The sequence below is a fragment of the Gorilla gorilla genome, chromosome 22 (assembly GCF_029281585.2).
Source record: "Gorilla gorilla gorilla isolate KB3781 chromosome 22, NHGRI_mGorGor1-v2.1_pri, whole genome shotgun sequence".
Lineage (NCBI taxonomy): Eukaryota > Metazoa > Chordata > Mammalia > Primates > Hominidae > Gorilla > Gorilla gorilla.
This window is the reverse complement of record NC_073246.2, coordinates 5,070,413-5,089,281: the sequence shown is the minus strand read 5'-3', so window position 1 is coordinate 5,089,281 and position 18,869 is coordinate 5,070,413.

The window sequence follows — 18,869 nt, the reverse complement described above, 5'->3', positions numbered from 1 at the left end:
TCTTAACGCTCTGCCTCCCGAAAGGCCCCAGTGTGTGTTGTTCCCCTTCCTGTGTCCATGTGATCCCATTTTTCAGCTCCCATTATAAGTGAGAATGTGGCGTTTGATTTTCTTTCCCTGGATTAGTTTGCTGAGGATAATGACCTCACATCACCAGTGCTTTTGTTTTTTATTATAAAGAGTAGTATTTTATTGAATAAGATTTGCTCACAGAAAACGAAGCTTAAATCTACAATGAATGCCGGACTCTACAGCAGAAAGCAATTTTCTCACTTTGCCACACACAATGGTTCCTACTAAGTGAAAAAAAGCCATAAAATTTCATTCACAAATGTACTACTCTGTCTCAAAACATCTCACATAATCATGCACTGTACTAAAGCCGTTAGATCAGTTCTTCAGTCAGGTTAAAGAAGTATCCCTCTAATAACTGATTTTTATAATGCTATCAATCTCCACTCCCAATCAGTCTGCCATTGTTAATGGCGTACAGCATTATTGAATACAATGGAATTGATGACGCCCATATCCACGGACAAAGCGTGACTTACGATGGTTTGATTTATGATTTTTCAACGTTATGATGGGTTTATTGGAATATTAGATGCGTTTCTGAGTTACACTGGGTTTAGGAGTATGCGACCCTATAGTCCAGAAACAGCTGTATAAAGAAAAACAGGTGTACCTAATTAAAATATGCCTAGTGACTTGGGATAAATCAATAGATGTTCACAACTGATGGAGAGTCGTGAAAGAGAGATAGCGGTAAATAGTTACAGTAACACAATTTTCCTGCACCTGTGGAGGATTTCCCCAAAAAAATGCAGAATGTGGGATGCACCTAAGGCATATGAAAGAGAGAGGGCAGAAAGAGTAAGAGAGAAATAGGAGGAAGGAAGGAAGGAAGGAAGGAAGGAAGGAAGGAAGAAAGGAAAGAAGGAAGTTAGGAAGGAAGGAAGGGAGGAAGGAAGGAAGGAAGGAAGAAAGGAAAGAAGGAAGTTAGGAAGGAAGGAAGGAAGGAAGGAAGGAAGGAAGGAAGGAAAGAAGGACGGAAGGAAGGAGAAAACACCCGGTGTTACTAAAACCCCAAAAAGACTGGTTTCCCCCTGTGGGTAAGCCTACAATGTGGATGAATCTTGAAAATATTGTGCTACGTGTTATGTCAGTCATAAAAGCTCGCCTATTGTGCAATGCCGTTTATAGGAATTGTCCACAATATGGAAATCTATGCATATGGGGTTGATCGCACTATGTAACTGCTACCTAGGGCTGAGGGTCAGGGAGAGGGTTTGAGACAGAATGAGGAGTGACTAATGTCTACAGGGTTTTTCTCTGGTCGGGGGTGATCAGATGTTCTACAATGGTTTGCGAATTAAAAGGGAATGTGCACAACCACAGGTATACTAAAAGCCACTCAATTCATGACTTTTAATGGGGGAATCTTATGTGGCGCACTCTCATCGAGACCATGGCAGTCATAGTGAGAGAGAAAAAGGTGAGTAAATATCTGAAACGGAGGCAGAAACGGAGAGAATGTAAAGCCCTGTGAATGGAAGGGAGAGCGAAAAGGGCAAATGGTCCTATTTACAAATGACAGATGTGAAATTGGGGTTCACATCAACAGTGTCACTGCCAGGAAGGAGGGTCATGCTAGCCATGTCACCGGTAGTGTGGCCCGCAGGGACACAGACATGCTGGAGCGTCGTGCCAGCATGGGCTCTGGCAGCCACGTGGGCCAGCAGGAGGGTCCCGCTGCTCAGCTCTGGGGTGAGGATAGACTGGGTGGTGATATCGGCCATGACAGGGGCCTCTTCTGCTGGCAAGAGTGTGACAGTAGCAAGTAGAGGGACAGGCCTGCGTGTGAGGACGGAATGCAGGAGGGGCTCTTCTGCGGCTGGGTGTGGGGCCCTCACCGGAACTGTGGAGAAATGGCCAGGTAACTGCGTCACGTGGGCTAGTAGATTGGCCAGGGCTTCGAACTGAAGGACAATAACGGGGAGTAGCTGTCAGGCCCTGGGAGTGTCTGAGTGTAAGTGGAGATGGGTTTGGGGTCACTGAGGGATGCGTGGGAGCCATCCCTGTATAGGTCCAGGTCATAGGGAGATAGGCTCGTGAGGCCTGTGGGTGTCTAGGGTTGTCCTGGGTGCCTGGGGCTGACTGTGGCAGAAATCTGGGGAGGGCTGGAGAGAAGCTGGGAGACACAGGAGAGTCCCTGAAGGCAGGGGGTGAAGAGGTGAAAGAAATGGGGGAGGGTTGCAGTAAGGTCCGTGAGTTTGTAGGTGATTCCTGGGTGTGGGAAGCTGACTCCAGGTGAAATCTTTAGATGGCTGGAGAGTAGCTGAGAGAGACAGAAGAGTCCCTGAGGGCTGGGGGTGAGAACATGAGGGAGACTGGGGAGTAAGTCAGTGAAATTCGCGAGTTCGGTGGTGTGTCGTGGGCGCCTGGAACTGACTCCAGCTGGAATCTAGAGAAGTTTTGACAGTAGCTGAAAGAGACACAAGAGTCCCTGTGGGCTGAGGGCGAAGACCTGAGAGAGACCAGGGAGGACCTCAGTGAAGTCAGTGAGTCTGTAGGTGATTCCGGAGTGTGGGAGGCTGACTCCCGCTGAAATCTGGGCGTGGTGGGAGAGTAGCTGGGACAGACAGGAGAGTCCCAAGGGGCTGGGGGTGAAGACATGAGAGAGACTGGGGAGTAACTCAGTGAAACTGCTGAGTTTGTAGGTGATACCTGGGAGCCTGGAACTGACTCCCGCTGAAATCTGGGCATGGTTGGAGAGTAGCTGGGACACACAGGAGAGTCCCTGAGGGCTGGGGGTGAAGACATGAGAGAGACCGGGGAGTAACTCAGTGAAACTGGTGAGTTTGGTGGTGACTGCAGGGTGCCTGGAACGGACTCCAGCTGAAATGTGGGCGTGGTTGGAGAGTAGCTGGGACAGACAGGAGAGTCCCTGAGGGCTGGTGAAGACATGAGAGAGACTGGAGAGTAATTGAGTGAAATTGGTGAGTTTGGTGGTGATTCCTGGGTGCCAGGAACTGACTCCCGCTGAAGTGTGGGCATGGTTGGAGAGTAGCTGGGACACACAGGAGAGTCCCTGAGGGTTGGAGATAAAGACGTGCTAGAGACTGGGGAGTAACTGAGTGAAACTGGTGAGTTTGGTGGTGATACCGGGGTGCCTGGAACTGACTCCCGCTGAAGTGTGGGCGTGGTTGGAGAGTAGCTGGGACACACAGGAGAGTCCCTGAGGGTTGGAGATAAAGACGTGCTAGAGACTGGGGAGTAACTGAGTGAAACTGGTGAGTTTGGTGGTGATTCCGGGGTGCCTGGAACTGACTCCAGCTGAAATGTGGGCGTGTTTGGAGAGTAGCTGGGACAGACGGGAGAGTCCCTGAGGGATGGTGAAGACATGAGAGAGACTGGGGAGTAACGCAGTGAAATTGGTGAGTTTGGTGGTGATTTGTGGGTGCCTGCAACGGACTCCCGCTGAAGTGTGGGCGTGTTTGGAGAGTAGCTGGGACACACAGGCGAGTCCCTGAGGGTTGGAGATAAAGACGTGCTAGAGACTGGGGAGTAACTCAGTGAAAGTGGCGGGCTTGGTGGTGATCCCTGGGTTCCTGGAACTGACCCGCGCTGAAATGTGGGCGTGGTTGGAGAGTAGCTGGGACAGACTGGAGGGTCCGTAAGGGCTGGGGGTGAAGACGTGAGACAGACTGGCGAGGATCTCACTGAGGTCTGTGAGTTTGTAGGTGTTTCTGGGGTGTGGGGTACAGACTCCCGCTGAAATCTGGGCGTAGTTGGACAGTAGCTGGGACAGACAGGAGAGTCATGGGTGGCTGGGGGTGAGCTGCTGGATGATGGCAGTAAGAACATATGGTATATTATTGATGAATGAGGTGACTGTGAAGAATCTCCAGAGGAGGACACGGGAGAACACGATGACATGAGTGACTGTCCTGCTTGGTTAGGAAAGGGAAACTTAAAGTTGTGGAATTCTGCTGATGATGGATGTGAGAGTGGTGAAGCCCTGTGGGATGATGTAGAGTACTTCCACATCCCTGGTGAGGAGCTGCCCCTTGGGTGTGAGTTTCTGGGAGGGGAGAGGGAGAAGCTGGGTGAGGCAGGCATGAATCTTGAGGAGTCAGGGCTGGGGGACCGCTCATATTCTCCCGAGACCTGTGAGTGTCTGGGGGACTCCTGGGTGCATGGGGCTGACACCCGCAGGAACCTGGGGATGGCTGGAGAGTAACTGGGAGCCACAGGAGAGTCCCTGAGGCCTGGGGGTGAAGAGATGAAAGACAGAGGGGTGGAGCACTGTGAGGCTCGTGAGTTTGTTGGTGATTCCTGGGTGTGGGGGGCTGACTCCAGCTGAAATCTGGGGTTGTTTGGAGAGTAGCTGGGAGACACAGGAGACCCCCCGAGAGCTGGGGGTGAGCTGCTGGGTGATGGCAGTACGAACATGTGGTATATTATTGATGAACGTGGGGACTCTGAGGAATCCTCAGAGGAGGACACGGGAGAGCCCAATGGCTTCATTGATTGCCCATCACGGTGAGGACAGGGAAATGGGAGCTTGTGGGATTCTGGTGATGACAGAGGTGAGTGTGGTGAAGCCCTAGGGGATGGTGAATGGTAGCTCCGGATCCCTGGTGAGGAGCTTCCCCTTAAGCCTGAGTTTCTGAGAGGGGAGAGGGAGAAGCTGGGTGAGGCTGGCATGGACCTTGGGGAGTCCGGGCTGGGGGACCGTTCATAAGAAGAGCCAGACGAGACCCTACTGTTCTTAGGTGCAGACATGATTAGGAAACCTACAGCTCCCAGGGGCCCCTACTAACTTTCTAACTCGCAGAAGGAAGGAGTGTGTGTGTGTGTGTGTGTGTGTGTGTGTGTGTGTGTGAGTGTGTGTGTGTGTTTGTGTGTGTGCGGTGTGAGGTATGTGCCCCTTAAGAAAATGGAAATCAACCAACCAATGAGACAGACAGACAGACAGACAGACAGAGATTCACTTGCCCAAGTGTTCTGTCCTGTCCTCTGAATTCACTTCCAAGTCGCAAGACGCTGTGAGCTCCAAGTCCACGCAGAGTCCGCCAAACGCTCCGGCCGCTGATCCGCTCCGCGAAGATCTGAGGACAGGCCAGCCAGGGCGGGTTTAAATAGCCTCGGGCGCAGCCTAGCAGCGGAAAGGGCGGAGCTTCACTCCTCCTTTCCATCAGTCACCCCCAACTTTCCCAGGCTACACCTCGTAGGAAACTGTTCTCCTGCTTTGATTTCATGCGTCACGTTTGGGACAATCTAAGAACTTACAAGTTTTCTTGGCCAGATAACTTAGGATTGTATGCACTGAAACACGGAAAACCAACTAGTGGTTCTGTGGTTCCCACGTTGTGGTTTTGACACCAGCAGCATCCTTGCAACAATCAAACCCCGGAGATCCACAGATCTGCGTTGTAACAAGACCTCCCCCTGACCCTGATGCATGGCAGTTTAAGAAGTCTTTCCGTGTAAGCGAAAAGACTTGGAAGAAAAGGTGGAGATATGCGTTGTAGAAACATTCTTTTGCTCTGGAACCACGTAGAGACTTGGGAGCCTGTTGGGTGGAGCATTCGTTGGATGAGGGTGCTCGGGTTAGGAATATCAAGGTGTGGCTCCAGGTAATCCAATCATCTAACTAAGATTCCAGTTGTGCTCATCTGTTTTAAAATTCCGTTTGTGTAAATTCTTTCAGTCAGACTGAGAATGGCATAGCCTCAACCCCAATTTCCAGGGAGGGCTGAGAGCCTCAGGTGGAGTTGATCACCAATAGCCTACGGTTTAACCCATCATGCCTATAGAATGAGGTCTCCATAAAAACCCAAAAGGACTGGGTTCAGAGAGCTTCTGGATAACACTTCCTGGAAGGCAGTGCGCCCCTCCCCACATGCCGGACCCCAAATTTATTTCTGAATTTTTGCAATATCCGCTAAAATACAAAGGCAAATGTAAGTGTTTCCCTGCGTGCTGTGAGCTCTTCCAGCAAATGAAGGCAAATAAATCTGGGAGTGGTGGCAACCTGATTTCTAGCCAGTTGCTGAGAAGCACAGGTAAAACAACGTAGGGCTTCCCATTGTTATTAGTGTGGGAGGCCTGTCTGGCAGGACTCGGCCCTTTGGAATCTAATGCTATGTCCCGGTAGATAGCGTCACCATTGAATTAGAAGACACACATATGTTGAGAATAATATTTCTGGTCATTTGCTGCACGTCTTATTTACAATATGTAATCAAATTCTTTATCCTGACCTTATGGCACCTGGGTTGAGAACCATGATGGGAAGCAAACATTGGTCTGTCACTTTCTGAGTTTGAAACTTTATTTTGCCTTTAGCGTTTTGCTATTGCTTTTTCGTTTTCTTTTGTTTCGTTTTGTTTCTAAATTGTGGGGTATAGGTGCAGGATGTGCAGATTTGTTACTAAGGTAAACAATCGTGTGCCATGGTGGTTTGCTGCACCTGTCCACCCATCACCTAGGTATTAAGCCCAGCGTGCAGTAGCTGTTTTTCTTAACGCTCTGCCTCCCGAAAGGCCCCAGTGTGTGTTGTTCCCCTTCCTGTGTCCATGTGATCCCATTTTTCAGCTCCCATTATAAGTGAGAATGTGGCGTTTGATTTTCTTTCCCTGGATTAGTTTGCTGAGGATAATGACCTCACATCACCAGTGCTTTTGTTTTTTATTATAAAGAGTAGTATTTTATTGAATAAGATTTGCTCACAGAAAACGAAGCTTAAATCTACAATGAATGCAGGACTCTACAACAGAAAGCAATTTTCTCACTTTGCCACACACAATGGTTCCTACTAAGTGAAAAAAAGCCATAAAATTTCATTCACAAATGTACTACTCTGTCTCAAAACATCTCACATAATCATGCACTGTACTAAAGCCGTTAGATCAGTTCTTCAGTCAGGTTAAAGAAGTATCCCTCTAATAACTGATTTTTATAATGCTATCAATCTCCACTCCCAACCAGTCTGCCATTGTTAATGGCGTACAGCATTATTGAATACAATGGAATTGATGACGCCCATATCCACGGACAAAGCGTGACTTACGATGGTTTGATTTATGATTTTTCAACGTTATGATGGGTTTATTGGAATATTAGATGCGTTTCTGAGTTACACTGGGTTTAGGAGTATGCGACCCTATAGTCCAGAAACAGCTGTATAAAGAAAAACAGGTGTACCTAATTAAAATATGCCTAGTGACTTGGGATAAATCAATAGATGTTCACAACTGATGGAGAGTCGTGAAAGAGAGATAGCGGTAAATAGTTACAGTAACACAATTTTCCTGCACCTGTGGAGGATTTCCCCAAAAAAATGCAGAATGTGGGATGCACCTAAGACATATGAAAGAGAGAGGGCAGAAAGAGTAAGAGAGAAATAGGAGGGAGGAAGGAAGGAAGGAAGGAAGGAAGGAAGGAAGGAAGGAAGGAAGAAAGGAAAGAAGGAAGGTAGGAAGGAAGGAAGGAAGGAAGGAAGGAAGGAAGGAAGGAAGGAAGGAAAGAATGACGGAAGGAAGGAGAAAACACCCGGTGTTACTAAAACCCCAAAAAGACTGGTTTCCCCCTGTGGGTAAGCCTACAATGTGGATGAATCTTGAAAATATTGTGCTACGTGTTATGTCAGTCATAAAAGCTCACCTATTGTGCAATGCCGTTTATAGGAATTGTCCACAATATGGAAATCTATGCATATGGGGTTGATCGCACTATGTAGTTGCTACCTAGGGCTGAGGGTCAGGGAGAGGGTTTGAGACAGAATGAGGAGTGACTAATGTCTACAGGGTTTTTCTCTGGTCGGGGGTGATCAGATGTTCTACAATGGTTTGCGAATTAAAAGGGAATGTGCACAACCACAGGTATACTAAAAGCCACTCAATTCATGACTTTTAATGGGGGAATCTTATGTGGCGCACTCTCATCGAGACCACGGCAGTCATAGTGAGAGAGAAAAAGGTGAGTAAATATCTGAAACGGAGGCAGAAACGGAGAGAATGTAAAGCCCTGTGAATGGAAGGGAGAGCGAAAAGGGCAAATGGTCCTATTTACAAATGACAGATGTGAAACTGGGGTTCACATCAACAGTGTCACTGCCAGGAAGGAGGGTCATGCTAGCCATGTCACCGGTAGTGTGGCCCGCAGGGACGCCGACATGCTGGAGCGTCGTGCCAGCATGGGCTCTGGCAGCCACGTGGGCCAGCAGGAGGGTCCCGCTGCTCAGCTCTGGGGTGAGGATAGACTGGGTGGTGATATCGGCCATGACAGGGGCCTCTTCTGCTGGCAAGAGTGTGACAGTAGCAAGTAGAGGGACAGGCCTGCGTGTGAGGACGGAATGCAGGAGGGGCTCTTCTGCGGCTGGGTGTGGGGCCCTCACCGGAACTGTGGAGAAATGGCCAGGTAACTGCGTCACGTGGGCTAGTAGATTGGCCAGGGCTTCGAACTGAAGGACAATAACGGGGAGTAGCTGTCAGGCCCTGGGAGTGTCTGAGTGTAAGTGGAGATGGGTTTGGGGTCACTGAGGGATGCGTGGGAGCCATCCCTGTATAGGTCCAGGTCATAGGGAGATAGGCTCGTGAGGCCTGTGGGTGTCTAGGGTTGTCCTGGGTGCCTGGGGCTGACTGTGGCAGAAATCTGGGGAGGGCTGGAGAGAAGCTGGGAGACACAGGAGAGTCCCTGAAGGCAGGGGGTGAAGAGGTGAAAGAAATGGGGGAGGGTTGCGGTAAGGTCCGTGAGTTTGTAGGTGATTCCTGGGTGTGGGAAGCTGACTCCAGGTGAAATCTGGAGATGGCTGGAGAGTAGCTGAGAGGGACAGAAGAGTCCCTGAGGGCTGGGGGTGAGAACATGAGGGAGACTGGGGAGTAAGTCAGTGAAATTCGCGAGTTCGGTGGTGTGTCGTGGGCGCCTGGAACTGACTCCAGCTGGAATCTAGAGAAGTTTTGACAGTAGCTGAAAGAGACACAAGAGTCCCTGTGGGCTGAGGGCGAAGACCTGAGAGAGACCAGGGAGGACCTCAGTGAAGTCAGTGAGTCTGTAGGTGATTCCGGAGTGTGGGAGGCTGACTCCCGCTGAAATCTGGGCGTGGTGGGAGAGTAGCTGGGACAGACAGGAGAGTCCCAGGGGGCTGGGGGTGAAGACATGAGAGGGACTGGGGAGTAACTCAGTGAAACTGCTGAGTTTGTAGGTGATACCTGGGAGCCTGTAACTGACTCCCGCTGAAATCTGGGCATGGTTGGAGAGTAGCTGGGACACACAGGAGAGTCCCTGAGGGCTGGGGGTGAAGACATGAGAGAGACCGGGGAGTAACTCAGTGAAACTGGTGAGTTTGGTGGTGACTGCGGGGTGCCTGGAACGGACTCCAGCTGAAATGTGGGCGTGGTTGGAGAGTAGCTGGGACAGACAGGAGAGTCCCTGAGGGCTGGTGAAGACATGAGAGAGACTGGAGAGTAATTGAGTGAAATTGGTGAGTTTGGTGGTGATTCCTGGGTGCCAGGAACTGACTCCCGCTGAAGTGTGGGCGTGGTTGGAGAGTAGCTGGGACACACAGGAGAGTCCCTGAGGGTTGGAGATAAAGACGTGCTAGAGACTGGGGAGTAACTGAGTGAAACTGGTGAGTTTGGTGGTGATACCGGGGTGCCTGGAACTGACTCCAGCTGAAATGTGGGCGTGGTTGGAGAGTAGCTGGGACAGACGGGAGAGTCCCTGAGGGCTGGTGAAGACATGAGAGAGACTGGAGAGTAATTGAGTGAAATTGGTGTGTTTGGTGGTGATTCCTGGGTGCCAGGAACTGACTCCCGCTGAAGTGTGGGCGTGGTTGGAGAGTAGCTGGGACACACAGGAGAGTCCCTGAGGGTTGGAGATAAAGACGTGCTAGAGACTGGGGAGTAACTGAGTGAAACTGGTGAGTTTGGTGGTGATTCCGGGGTGCCTGGAACTGACTCCAGCTGAAATGTGGGCGTGGTTGGAGAGTAGCTGGGACAGACGGGAGAGTCCCTGAGGGATGGTGAAGACATGAGAGAGACTGGGGAGTAACGCAGTGAAATTGGTGAGTTTGGTGGTGATTTGTGGGTGCCTGCAACGGACTCCCGCTGAAGTGTGGGCGTGTTTGGAGAGTAGCTGGGACACACAGGCGAGTCCCTGAGGGTTGGAGATAAAGACGTGCTAGAGACTGGGGAGTAACTCAGTGAAAGTGGCGGGCTTGGTGGTGATCCCTGGGTTCCTGGAACTGACCCGCGCTGAAATGTGGGCGTGGTTGGAGAGTAGCTGGGACAGACTGGAGGGTCCGTAAGGGCTGGGGGTGAAGACGTGAGAGAGACTGGCGAGGATCTCACTGAGGTCTGTGAGTTTGTAGGTGTTTCTGGGGTGTGGGGTACAGACTCCCGCTGAAATCTGGGCGTAGTTGGAGAGTAGCTGGGACAGACAGGAGAGTCATGGGTGGCTGGGGGTGAGCTGCTGGATGATGGCAGTAAGAACATATGGTATATTATTGATGAATGAGGTGACTGTGAAGAATCTCCAGAGGAGGACACGGGAGAACACGATGACATGAGTGACTGTCCTGCTTGGTTAGGAAAGGGAAACTTAAAGTTGTGGAATTCTGCTGATGATGGATGTGAGAGTGGTGAAGCCCTGTGGGATGATGTAGAGTACTTCCACATCCCTGGTGAGGAGCTGCCCCTTGGGTGTGAGTTTCTGGGAGGGGAGAGGGAGAAGCTGGGTGAGGCAGGCATGAATCTTGAGGAGTCAGGGCTGGGGGACCGCTCATATTCTCCCGAGACCTGTGAGTGTCTGGGGGACTCCTGGGTGCATGGGGCTGACACCCGCAGGAACCTGGGGATGGCTGGAGAGTAACTGGGAGCCACAGGAGAGTCCCTGAGGCCTGGGGGTGAAGAGATGAAAGACAGAGGGGTGGAGCACTGTGAGGCTCGTGAGTTTGTTGGTGATTCCTGGGTGTGGGGGGCTGACTCCAGCTGAAATCTGGGGTTGTTTGGAGAGTAGCTGGGAGACACAGGAGACCCCCCGAGAGCTGGGGGTGAGCTGCTGGGTGATGGCAGTACGAACATGTGGTATATTATTGATGAACGTGGGGACTCTGAGGAATCCTCAGAGGAGGACACGGGAGAGCCCAATGGCTTCATTGATTGCCCATCACGGTGAGGACAGGGAAATGGGAGCTTGTGGGATTCTGGTGATGACAGAGGTGAGTGTGGTGAAGCCCTAGGGGATGGTGAATGGTAGCTCCGGATCCCTGGTGAGGAGCTTCCCCTTAAGCCTGAGTTTCTGAGAGGGGAGAGGGAGAAGCTGGGTGAGGCTGGCATGGACCTTGGGGAGTCCGGGCTGGGGGACCGTTCATAAGAAGAGCCAGACGAGACCCTACTGTTCTTAGGTGCAGACATGATTAGGAAACCTACAGCTCCCAGGGGCCCCTACTAACTTTCTAACTCGCAGAAGGAAGGAGTGTGTGTGTGTGTGTGTGTGTGTGTGTGTGTGTGTGTGTGTGTGTGAGTGTGTGTGTGTGTTTGTGTGTGTGCGGTGTGAGGTATGTGCCCCTTAAGAAAATGGAAATCAACCAACCAATGAGACAGACAGACAGACAGACAGACAGAGATTCACTTGCCCAAGTGTTCTGTCCTGTCCTCTGAATCCACTTCCAAGTCGCAAGACGCTGTGAGCTCCAAGTCCACGCAGAGTCCGCCAAACGCTCCGGCCGCTGATCCGCTCCGCGAAGATCTGAGTACAGGCCAGCCAGGGAGGGTTTAAATAGCCTCGGGCGCAGCCTAGCAGCGGAAAGGGCGGAGCTTCACTCCTCCTTTCCATCAGTCACCCCCAACTTTCCCAGGCTACACCTCGTAGGAAACTGTTCTCCTGCTTTGATTTCATGCGTCACGTTTGGGACAATCTAAGAACTTACAAGTTTTCTTGGCCAGATAACTTAGGATTGTATGCACTGAAACACGGAAAACCAACTAGTGGTTCTGTGGTTCCCACGTTGTGGTTTTGACACCAGCAGCATCCTTGCAACAATCAAACCCCGGAGATCCACAGATCTGCGTTGTAACAAGACCTCCCCCTGACCCTGATGCATGGCAGTTTAAGAAGTCTTTCCGTGTAAGCGAAAAGACTTGGAAGAAAAGGTGGAGATATGCGTTGTAGAAACATTCTTTTGCTCTGGAACCACGTAGAGACTTGGGAGCCTGTTGGGTGGAGCATTCGTTGGATGAGGGTGCTCGGGTTAGGAATATCAAGGTGTGGCTCCAGGTAATCCAATCATCTAACTAAGATTCCAGTTGTGCTCATCTGTTTTAAAATTCCGTTTGTGTAAATTCTTTCAGTCAGACTGAGAATGGCATAGCCTCAACCCCAATTTCCAGGGAGGGCTGAGAGCCTCAGGTGGAGTTGATCACCAATAGCCTACGGTTTAACCCATCATGCCTATAGAATGAGGTCTCCATAAAAACCCAAAAGGACTGGGTTCAGAGAGCTTCTGGATAACACTTCCTGGAAGGCAGTGCGCCCCTCCCCACATGCCGGACCCCAAATTTATTTCTGAATTTTTGCAATATCCGCTAAAATACAAAGGCAAATGTAAGTGTTTCCCTGCGTGCTGTGAGCTCTTCCAGCAAATGAAGGCAAATAAATCTGGGAGTGGTGGCAACCTGATTTCTAGCCAGTTGCTGAGAAGCACAGGTAAAACAACGTAGGGCTTCCCATTGTTATTAGTGTGGGAGGCCTGTCTGGCAGGACTCGGCCCTTTGGAATCTAATGCTATGTCCCGGTAGATAGCGTCACCATTGAATTAGAAGACACACATATGTTGAGAATAATATTTCTGGTCATTTGCTGCACGTCTTATTTACAATATGTAATCAAATTCTTTATCCTGACCTTATGGCACCTGGGTTGAGAACCATGATGGGAAGCAAACATTGGTCTGTCACTTTCTGAGTTTGAAACTTTATTTTGCCTTTAGCGTTTTGCTATTGCTTTTTCGTTTTCTTTTGTTTCGTTTTGTTTCTAAATTGTGGGGTATAGGTGCAGGATGTGCAGATTTGTTACTAAGGTAAACAATCGTGTGCCATGGTGGTTTGCTGCACCTGTCCACCCATCACCTAGGTATTAAGCCCAGCGTGCAGTAGCTGTTTTTCTTAACGCTCTGCCTCCCGAAAGGCCCCAGTGTGTGTTGTTCCCCTTCCTGTGTCCATGTGATCCCATTTTTCAGCTCCCATTATAAGTGAGAATGTGGCGTTTGATTTTCTTTCCCTGGATTAGTTTGCTGAGGATAATGACCTCACATCACCAGTGCTTTTGTTTTTTATTATAAAGAGTAGTATTTTATTGAATAAGATTTGCTCACAGAAAACGAAGCTTAAATCTACAATGAATGCCGGACTCTACAGCAGAAAGCAATTTTCTCACTTTGCCACACACAATGGTTCCTACTAAGTGAAAAAAAGCCATAAAATTTCATTCACAAATGTACTACTCTGTCTCAAAACATCTCACATAATCATGCACTGTACTAAAGCCGTTAGATCAGTTCTTCAGTCAGGTTAAAGAAGTATCCCTCTAATAACTGATTTTTATAATGCTATCAATCTCCACTCCCAATCAGTCTGCCATTGTTAATGGCGTACAGCATTATTGAATACAATGGAATTGATGACGCCCATATCCACGGACAAAGCGTGACTTACGATGGTTTGATTTATGATTTTTCAACGTTATGATGGGTTTATTGGAATATTAGATGCGTTTCTGAGTTACACTGGGTTTAGGAGTATGCGACCCTATAGTCCAGAAACAGCTGTATAAAGAAAAACAGGTGTACCTAATTAAAATATGCCTAGTGACTTGGGATAAATCAATAGATGTTCACAACTGATGGAGAGTCGTGAAAGAGAGATAGCGGTAAATAGTTACAGTAACACAATTTTCCTGCACCTGTGGAGGATTTCCCCAAAAAAATGCAGAATGTGGGATGCACCTAAGGCATATGAAAGAGAGAGGGCAGAAAGAGTAAGAGAGAAATAGGAGGAAGGAAGGAAGGAAGGAAGGAAGGAAGGAAGGAAGAAAGGAAAGAAGGAAGTTAGGAAGGAAGGAAGGGAGGAAGGAAGGAAGGAAGGAAGAAAGGAAAGAAGGAAGTTAGGAAGGAAGGAAGGAAGGAAGGAAGGAAGGAAGGAAGGAAAGAAGGACGGAAGGAAGGAGAAAACACCCGGTGTTACTAAAACCCCAAAAAGACTGGTTTCCCCCTGTGGGTAAGCCTACAATGTGGATGAATCTTGAAAATATTGTGCTACGTGTTATGTCAGTCATAAAAGCTCGCCTATTGTGCAATGCCGTTTATAGGAATTGTCCACAATATGGAAATCTATGCATATGGGGTTGATCGCACTATGTAACTGCTACCTAGGGCTGAGGGTCAGGGAGAGGGTTTGAGACAGAATGAGGAGTGACTAATGTCTACAGGGTTTTTCTCTGGTCGGGGGTGATCAGATGTTCTACAATGGTTTGCGAATTAAAAGGGAATGTGCACAACCACAGGTATACTAAAAGCCACTCAATTCATGACTTTTAATGGGGGAATCTTATGTGGCGCACTCTCATCGAGACCATGGCAGTCATAGTGAGAGAGAAAAAGGTGAGTAAATATCTGAAACGGAGGCAGAAACGGAGAGAATGTAAAGCCCTGTGAATGGAAGGGAGAGCGAAAAGGGCAAATGGTCCTATTTACAAATGACAGATGTGAAACTGGGGTTCACATCAACAGTGTCACTGCCAGGAAGGAGGGTCATGCTAGCCATGTCACCGGTAGTGTGGCCCGCAGGGACACAGACATGCTGGAGCGTCGTGCCAGCATGGGCTCTGGCAGCCACGTGGGCCAGCAGGAGGGTCCCGCTGCTCAGCTCTGGGGTGAGGATAGACTGGGTGGTGATATCGGCCATGACAGGGGCCTCTTCTGCTGGCAAGAGTGTGACAGTAGCAAGTAGAGGGACAGGCCTGCGTGTGAGGACGGAATGCAGGAGGGGCTCTTCTGCGGCTGGGTGTGGGGCCCTCACCGGAACTGTGGAGAAATGGCCAGGTAACTGCGTCACGTGGGCTAGTAGATTGGCCAGGGCTTCGAACTGAAGGACAATAACGGGGAGTAGCTGTCAGGCCCTGGGAGTGTCTGAGTGTAAGTGGAGATGGGTTTGGGGTCACTGAGGGATGCGTGGGAGCCATCCCTGTATAGGTCCAGGTCATAGGGAGATAGGCTCGTGAGGCCTGTGGGTGTCTAGGGTTGTCCTGGGTGCCTGGGGCTGACTGTGGCAGAAATCTGGGGAGGGCTGGAGAGAAGCTGGGAGACACAGGAGAGTCCCTGAAGGCAGGGGGTGAAGAGGTGAAAGAAATGGGGGAGGGTTGCAGTAAGGTCCGTGAGTTTGTAGGTGATTCCTGGGTGTGGGAAGCTGACTCCAGGTGAAATCTTTAGATGGCTGGAGAGTAGCTGAGAGAGACAGAAGAGTCCCTGAGGGCTGGGGGTGAGAACATGAGGGAGACTGGGGAGTAAGTCAGTGAAATTCGCGAGTTCGGTGGTGTGTCGTGGGCGCCTGGAACTGACTCCAGCTGGAATCTAGAGAAGTTTTGACAGTAGCTGAAAGAGACACAAGAGTCCCTGTGGGCTGAGGGCGAAGACCTGAGAGAGACCAGGGAGGACCTCAGTGAAGTCAGTGAGTCTGTAGGTGATTCCGGAGTGTGGGAGGCTGACTCCCGCTGAAATCTGGGCGTGGTGGGAGAGTAGCTGGGACAGACAGGAGAGTCCCAGGGGGCTGGGGGTGAAGACATGAGAGAGACTGGGGAGTAACTCAGTGAAACTGCTGAGTTTGTAGGTGATACCTGGGAGCCTGGAACTGACTCCCGCTGAAATCTGGGCATGGTTGGAGAGTAGCTGGGACACACAGGAGAGTCCCTGAGGGCTGGGGGTGAAGACATGAGAGAGACCGGGGAGTAACTCAGTGAAACTGGTGAGTTTGGTGGTGACTGCGGGGTGCCTGGAACGGACTCCAGCTGAAATGTGGGCGTGGTTGGAGAGTAGCTGGGACAGACAGGAGAGTCCCTGAGGGCTGGTGAAGACATGAGAGAGACTGGAGAGTAATTGAGTGAAATTGGTGAGTTTGGTGGTGATTCCTGGGTGCCAGGAACTGACTCCCGCTGAAGTGTGGGCATGGTTGGAGAGTAGCTGGGACACACAGGAGAGTCCCTGAGGGTTGGAGATAAAGACGTGCTAGAGACTGGGGAGTAACTGAGTGAAACTGGTGAGTTTGGTGGTGATACCGGGGTGCCTGGAACTGACTCCAGCTGAAATGTGGGCGTGGTTGGAGAGTAGCTGGGACAGACGGGAGAGTCCCTGAGGGCTGGTGAAGACATGAGAGAGACTGGAGAGTAATTGAGTGAAATTGGTGTGTTTGGTGGTGATTCCTGGGTGCCAGGAACTGACTCCCGCTGAAGTGTGGGCGTGGTTGGAGAGTAGCTGGGACACACAGGAGAGTCCCTGAGGGTTGGAGATAAAGACGTGCTAGAGACTGGGGAGTAACTGAGTGAAACTGGTGAGTTTGGTGGTGATTCCGGGGTGCCTGGAACTGACTCCAGCTGAAATGTGGGCGTGGTTGGAGAGTAGCTGGGACAGACGGGAGAGTCCCTGAGGGATGGTGAAGACATGAGAGAGACTGGGGAGTAACGCAGTGAAATTGGTGAGTTTGGTGGTGATTTGTGGGTGCCTGCAACGGACTCCCGCTGAAGTGTGGGCGTGTTTGGAGAGTAGCTGGGACACACAGGCGAGTCCCTGAGGGTTGGAGATAAAGACGTGCTAGAGACTGGGGAGTAACTCAGTGAAAGTGGCGGGCTTGGTGGTGATCCCTGGGTTCCTGGAACTGACCCGCGCTGAAATGTGGGCGTGGTTGGAGAGTAGCTGGGACAGACTGGAGGGTCCGTAAGGGCTGGGGGTGAAGACGTGAGAGAGACTGGCGAGGATCTCACTGAGGTCTGTGAGTTTGTAGGTGTTTCTGGGGTGTGGGGTACAGACTCCCGCTGAAATCTGGGCGTAGTTGGAGAGTAGCTGGGACAGACAGGAGAGTCATGGGTGGCTGGGGGTGAGCTGCTGGATGATGGCAGTAAGAACATATGGTATATTATTGATGAATGAGGTGACTGTGAAGAATCTCCAGAGGAGGACACGGGAGAACACGATGACATGAGTGACTGTCCTGCTTGGTTAGGAAAGGGAAACTTAAAGTTGTGGAATTCTGCTGATGATGGATGTGAGAGTGGTGAAGCCCTGTGGGATGATGTAGAGTACTTCCACATCCCTGGTGAGGAGCTGCCCCTTGGGTGTGAGTTTCTGGGAGGGGAGAGGGAGAAGCTGGGTGAGGCAGGCATGAATCTTGAGGAGTCAGGGCTGGGGGACCGCTCATATTCTCCCGAGACCTGTGAGTGTCTGGGGGACTCCTGGGTGCATGGGGCTGACACCCGCAGGAACCTGGGGATGGCTGGAGAGTAACTGGGGGCCACAGGAGAGTCCCTGAGGCCTGGGGGTGAAGAGATGAAAGACAGAGGGGTGGAGCACTGTGAGGCTCGTGAGTTTGTTGGTGATTCCTGGGTGTGGGGGGCTGACTCCAGCTGAAATCTGGGGTTGTTTGGAGAGTAGCTGGGAGACACAGGAGACCCCCCGAGAGCTGGGGGTGAGCTGCTGGGTGATGGCAGTACGAACATGTGGTATATTATTGATGAACGTGGGGACTCTGAGGAATCCTCAGAGGAGGACACGGGAGAGCCCAATGGCTTCATTGATTGCCCATCACGGTGAGGACAGGGAAATGGGAGCTTGTGGGATTCTGGTGATGACAGAGGTGAGTGTGGTGAAGCCCTAGGGGATGGTGAATGGTAGCTCCGGATCCCTGGTGAGGAGCTTCCCCTTAAGCCTGAGTTTCTGAGAGGGGAGAGGGAGAAGCTGGGTGAGGCTGGCATGGACCTTGGGGAGTCCGGGCTGGGGGACCGTTCATAAGAAGAGCCAGACGAGACCCTACTGTTCTTAGGTGCAGACATGATTAGGAAACCTACAGCTCCCAGGGGCCCCTACTAACTTTCTAACTCGCAGAAGGAAGGAGTGTGTGTGTGTGTGTGTGTGTGTGTGTGTGTGTGTGTGTAAGTGTGTGTGTGTGTTTGTGTGTGTGCGGTGTGAGGTATGTGCCCCTTAAGAAAATGGAAATCAACCAACCAATGAGACAGACAGACAGACAGACAGACAGAGATTCACCTGCCCAAGTGTTCTGTCCTGTCCTCTGAATCCACTTCCAAGTCGCAAGACGCTGTGAGCTCCAAGTCCACGCAGAGTCCGCCAAACGCTCCGGCCGCTGATCCGCTCCGCGAAGATCTGAGTACAGGCCAGCCAGGGCGGGTTTAAATAGCCTCGGGCGCAGCCTAGCAGCAGAAAGGGCGGAGCTTCACTCCTCCTTTCCATCAGTCACCCCCAACTTTCCCAGGCTACACCTCGTAGGAAACTGTTCTCCTGCTTTGATTTCATGCGTCACGTTTGGGACAATCTAAGAACTTACAAGTTTTCTTGGCCAGATAACTTAGGATTGTATGCACTGAAACACGGAAAACCAACTAGTGGTTCTGTGGTTCCCACGTTGTGGTTTTGACACCAGCAGCATCCTTGCAACAATCAAACCCCGGAGATCCACAGATCTGCGTTGTAACAAGACCTCCCCCTGACCCTGATGCATGGCAGTTTAAGAAGTCTTTCCGTGTAAGCGAAAAGACTTGGAAGAAAAGGTGGAGATATGCGTTGTAGAAGCATTCTTTTGCTC